The following is a 6448-nucleotide window of genomic DNA, read 5'->3' as shown; positions in this document are numbered from 1 at the left end:
GTTGTAGGCCTACAGGCTATTTCGCACGTAACCTACAAAACCATCACAGTCAGGAAAGGTAAGGAATTTATTCTGCAATTACCATGGAATTTAAAAAAATATATATATATGTATATTTCAAAGATAAATAGATTTTCGCTCTTAACACTAATGGCAAATGATATGCATATTTTTATTATACTTAGCTCAACCTGTTTTTTGTTATGAATTAGAGTCATCATATATTCCCAAATTGCACTAGGCTACTATTAGGTTACGTTTGCCTTCTTGCAATGCAAGAGTTCAACCACTAGAAACTGTGCATATGCATGGTCTAAAGTTTGTGTGAGGATAAGCACATTCTCGCTTCAAGTTCAGTTTTTATAAATGCCAACATTTGTGTGAAAACCTGGGGCACGCATGTTTTGGGGCATATTTTGTGCGTACACAACATTTATAAGTGAGGCCCAAGGTCCTTTCAATTGAGACACACTTTCTCTGGACAGTGTGGGAAAGGAAGCTGGGGCTTTGAGTGCAGGCCCTTTTACAATCCCCTCTCCCTGATTCTGCAGGCCTGTGAATGAGAGGCTACCTCCACTATCTTTTCTTATTCAATGACTGGCTTTTGTGCTCTGACCAGAGTACCTTGCCTATGAAACTGCTCAGCTTGCACTTCTGCTATTCACTTCAGCTTCACACACATGTGCAGTCTGCCAGATATGGACACAGAACATTTGGATGTCCTTTAGACTGCCAGTACCATCATTACCTACTCTTTATAAGATCAACCCTCTACTCTGTGAGAATAAAGATGAGTTTGGCTTGCTTTTCTCTGGTTGCCTCTGAGTTTATCTCTGAACATCCCCATACAGTCCTATGCCACCACCAAACTAGAGTATAAAGCCAAATGATCAGAAGAAATGTCTACTTTAGAGAGATGCAGGCCTTACAAATTCAGATTGAAGACGACTACAAAATACTCAAATGCTGCTCTCAAGTAAATAACTCATTAGACATTCTTAAAGTTGATGAGAGACAAATTACCTCAAAATAAGAAATATTGTTTCATATGTTTGATGCTTTTACAAATTCCCCATGGCTTATTCGTATTTGGGATTTAATATTTTGAGAGGCATTGCACACTACCTGGTTCAAAAATAGGGGCAGATTTTTATCAAATTAATTATTTTGTATACAAATGGAATGGTATGCATTTCACCTGGGTTATTTTTGATTTAACTGTATGAAATAATTGAAGGTAGGGAATAGGTCATGAAATACAGTAGGATCATTTTCTTTATAACAATGTTTTAAGATGCCATTAAATTGTTAATGAAACACCGATAGTATCCTTAATAAGAATAACACATTTAATATTAAACAGCTATTCTGAGTGTGAACATCAGCCACCACCATTGAGAGCAACACAAAAAATGCACTGAGAATGGATGTCATGAGTTCCTTATGTTATGAAATAACAACACTATCAAACACCAGCTGTCTGGAGGGGTCGTGGACTCGGATAAAGAGAGATTGTTGTGCTTTCGTTAGTAACTAGATTTGACTGGACTGTCATTATCACTCAGGCACAGAACTGCAAGTCTTCCCTCCAGGGGCCATGACGAGTCTCAGTGGCTCCATGGTTAACAAAGTAAGACAGTGTCCACACTTGTGCTCCTTTTAAATGAATTAGACACTCTCCACTGTAGCCTCCTCGAGCAGTGCCACCCCATTACCCTTCACCATCAGAGATTCAGATCAACTTTATTATCCCACCAGGAGAAAAATAATTTGGTCATGGGTTTAAAAGACGGTATGTTAAACATAAAAACTACACAATATAAGTCATTCAAAGTGCAATAGCTACACATTTAAAGTGAAAGTGTAATATGCTGTGTACTTGAAGGACCAACAGACTATCTATTATACTGTTGGAATTAAAGAGTCTCTATATCTGTTTTAATTTTCTTTTGAAGAAATCTCTTTCCCCTTGTCCGGATGATGTTGTGACTGCATTTTAAGTGAAGGGAGGATGAGTTTTGTGTACAGGCTGGTGGTTGATTCTTGACACCAATTATTCTTCTCGCCGTCTTAATCAAGCGCTGAAGCTTGACTTGGTCTTGCACTTCCATGTTTCCAAACACGCATATCAGACCAAAGGACAGCACACTCAGCAGGACAGATACAGTGGGGCAAAAAAAGTATTTAGTCAATTTTGCATGTTCTCCGACTTAAAAATATATTTATATTTTACCTTTATTTAATTAGGCAAGTCAGTTAAGAACAAATTCTTATTTTCAATGATGGCCTAGGAACAGTGGGTTAACTGCCTGTTCAGGGGCAGAACGACACATTTGTACCTTGTCAGCTCAGGGGTTTGAACTTGCAACCTGCAGTAATGAACTGTGGCATATAAACACCACTGGGGGCAGAGGTAGAGCGGGCAACTTGGCACCGGGAGCACCGGGAGCTATCACTGTGAAAGAAAACATAAAAAAATATTTGTATTTTATGAGCCTTTTATCATCACATAAAATAAACAGATATGTATTGTATAGAGCAGAGGGAACAGTCACTAAGGTGAAGTGCTGTTCCATTCAACTCCGGCCATTGTTGTGTTTGTTGTTGATTGCTCTTCTCAAACAAAAGCATGGGATTTATTCTCTGCAATAGCTATTTTAAATTGGAAAACGTAGTTTGATTACCAAGATTCTAATCTTTTGAAGGGTGTAAGACACTTGCATTTTCAAGAATGTTTAACATCTTGCAACTCTCAAACCCGGATCCAGGAGCGTAATCATCGCCTCAAAATAATTAGCATAATGCAGCGGACATAAATCTTCCTAGAAAATCTTCCTATTCATGAAAATCACAAATGAAATATATTGAGACACAGCTTAGCCTTTTGTTAATCTCACTGTCATCTCAGGTTGTCAAAATATGCTTTACAGCCAACGCTAGACAAGCATTTGTGTAAGTTTATCATGGCATAATGCCATGCTAGGCTCTGCTAGCAGCAGGCAACATTTTCACGAAAATAAGAAAAGCAATCAAATTAAATCATTTACCTTTGAAGAACTTCGGATGTTTTCACTCAGGAGACTCCCAGTTAGATAGCAAATGTTCCTTTTTTCCAAAAATATTATATTTGTAGGCGAAATAGCTCCCGTTTTTTCTTCACGTTTGGCTGGGAAATCGACCGAAAATGAGGTCATTTACAATGCCAAACTTTTTTCCAAATTAGCTCCATAATATTGACAGAAACATATCCAAAGGTCTCCATTATATGCATAGTCAAGCATCTTGTCGTGACAAAATATCCCGTTTAAAACGGGAATGCTTTTTATCCAAAAATGAAAATACTGCCCCCTTGTCGCAAAAGGTTAATGTTACGAAGTTGTATTTTTAGTTGTTACTCTGAAATTTCCCCTGATGTTGATCCCTGTATGTGGATCGCAGCCATAACAGGTTAAGACTACCAATAAACACCCTGTGTGATCCATATTTAGCCCTCTGCTGTAAAAGGTTAAGCTGAGCAAGAGTGGCAAATTACAGTTCTACTTGTTAGAGGATATTCTTTGATTGAATATACATTATCTCCCCCTCTAATTTCACGAGTGCTAGTCAGAGAAGCTTGAGAATCATGAAGGTCATGCACATACAGTCAAACTTGATTCCCATTCAATCTCTCCATGGTGCAAAATAGTTAGTAGTTAATTAACCCTCAACATTATAGCCACAATTATGAGTTCATGACACTAGACAATATGACCTCGTTAAATTAATTAGATCTAAATATAATTAGTGTTGATTACACAAGACACACCTTATTGGTTAAATTAGGCTTGGCAAATTAAATAAAAGAGCAGCGAGATGGCAAAGCTAGCTCAAATAGCCCATATTCAGGTCAAGAACCCATATCCCACAGCAAGCTGTATTACTGTACTTAAATAAGGCATCCCAGCGTAAAGATATAAGCCAAGAACCCATATCCCATAGCAAGCTGTATTAAGGTACAGTAAGGCATCCCAGTATAAAGATAGCAGCCAGTGATGAGGGCTCTATAAAAGGAATGATGTCAGGAAGGGAAACATTTAAACCGCACATGGAGGAAGAGAAAAGAACAAGAGAAGAATGAGGAAAGGAGTTCAAAGTGGCTCCAGCGACCCAGAGCAAGCCAAGGAGGAGCAGGCAGCACTTTGGATTTGATTCCTTCCTAAAGTGGAGAAGGAGGAGGGGGAAGGAGAGGAAGGGGGAAAGGGGGGGAGGGGGATGGGGGTGGATGGGAGAGGCAGCCATACTTTCGTTATGCTGAAAGGCTTTATGAGGGGGGGTGCTATTGTGAAGATGTGTGTGTTTGTTAGAATGATTGACTGCATTTGTGGGGTTGCACACTCCACCAAAAAATAATCACAGCATAAAATATATATATATATATATAAGTTGTGGCTAAAGCACACAGACCTGAATACATATCCCATCCTGAATGACAGAGGTTTATATACACAGCTGCCAGAGAGCGCACTTGTAAAGCAATCTGATGTACTCGGTGCTAGAAAATACCTCAGTGCCTTTACGGGATGACACCTCATCCGTTTCAGAGTGATATAAAGGTGGTGGAGGGCACAGGGCAATCCATGATCTTGTTCTGTGCTAAATATATGTCCCTGTCATGTAGGCTCCATGGTGGTGGGATATGAGAGAACATGACAGAGCTGAGCAGAGAGTCTAGGTCTGCTACTGCTTACCAGCACTGCTCTCTCCATTCAATCACAATGATGCTTTAAGAAGAGCATTTTAAAGGGAGGGCTCATACTGTCCATTCTAAACCTTAAGAAAGAAATGAATCACACTGATCAAATCTGTTTTACTGTGCTTTGTGTTAACGGGAATAAATGTGTAACATTACAATAATCCAGGCGACACAATAATATGTTGTAATTGCAAGATAAAAAGACAGACTGAGCAAACCCATTGGTCTGAGTTTATGTAGAGTTTAAACTGTACCAGAAATCCAAAAATGCTAGACTTGAATAGTTTGACGTGCTCTACATCGTATACTGTATTAATGAGACACTATATTACATCAAACAATATAATTTATGACCCCTTTTTTCTTGTTTTTCTTATAAATCAACATTAAACAGACCATTAAATCCAGCAGCATATCACCGTGCCTCCCACTGCTGGCTTGCCTCTGAAGCTAAGCAGGGTCGGTCCTGGGATGGAGACCAGATGCTGCTGGAAGTGGTGTTGGAGGGCCAGTAGGGGTCTCTCTTCCCTCTGGTCTAAGGAGATCCCAGTGCAGTAAAGGGGGCATTGCCCAGTGTAGGGTTCTCTTTCAGATGGGATGTTAAACGGGTGTCCTAACTCTCTTATCGTGAGAGTAGGGGTGTTAAGCCTGGTGTTATGGCAGAATTCCCAGCTTGGCCCCATTCCATCATGGCCATGTGTGGTGAATGTTCTGGCACAAATAATGGTTGCCGTGATTCACATTTGTGGTGGATAAGGTGAGGTTCCACCTACTATGTAAAGTGCTTTGAGTACTTCAGTTGGTAGAAAACTGCTATATTAACTCAACCAATAACTATCTGATAAAGGGATTCACATGTAATTTGCCATTTCATTTATAAAATGCTGGCATATACAGATGAATCAAGCGATGGAACCACAATACTATAATGGTAAGGCTCCAGTGAGTCAGTGATTTAAAAATACCTTAATAATTGATCTGCTGACTCGTTAAAATAATCTTTGTCGTCTATAAACTTGTCCCTCCCTGCATGTCCCAAACAAATACCCATACCCTGACCTCTACATCTAGTGAGTTCCAAAGCAGCCATTTCAGTATGTTGGCAAGTGTCCATCAGAGTCGGCATGGCATAAATCAGATTGTTGCCCTAGTCATCGATTCTCTTCCAACTGTCCAACAACTTTTCTTTTTTGGTTAACCTCTTAAAATTCTTTGCATGCTTCACAGGGGTTTTGGGATGATCAAACACTGATGATGTGCTTTGCAGTTTTGCTGGCAACAACATAATTCTTTAGCCGCACAATTTATATCACTGCTGACACGGGGAGTACATGATATAATGCTGATGACTCCGCCAAGTCTTCCAAGCTAACATGAAAGCCCATTATTGAAAGGATGAGGGAGGACTAAGGAAATACAATTGCTTTATAGGTAAATTGTACCTGATTGATGGCGTTTGAAATTGATGATACAGTGGGGCAAAAAAAGTATTTAGTCAGCCACCAATTGTGCAAGTTCTCCCACTTAAAAAGATGAGAGAGGCCTGTAATTTTCATCATAGATACACTTCAACTATGACAGACAAAATGAGAAAAAAAATCTAATTTCTTCAAACCAAGCTTCTTACCTATTGCAGATTCAGTCTTCCCAACAATTTTGTTTCTGGTGTCCTTTGACAGCTCTTTGGTCTTGGCCATAGTGGAGTTTGGAGTGTGA

The sequence above is a fragment of the Oncorhynchus gorbuscha genome, linkage group LG13 (genome assembly GCF_021184085.1).
Source record: "Oncorhynchus gorbuscha isolate QuinsamMale2020 ecotype Even-year linkage group LG13, OgorEven_v1.0, whole genome shotgun sequence".
In the NCBI taxonomy this organism is placed as follows: domain Eukaryota; kingdom Metazoa; phylum Chordata; class Actinopteri; order Salmoniformes; family Salmonidae; genus Oncorhynchus; species Oncorhynchus gorbuscha.
Note: the sequence above shows the minus strand (reverse complement) of the source record.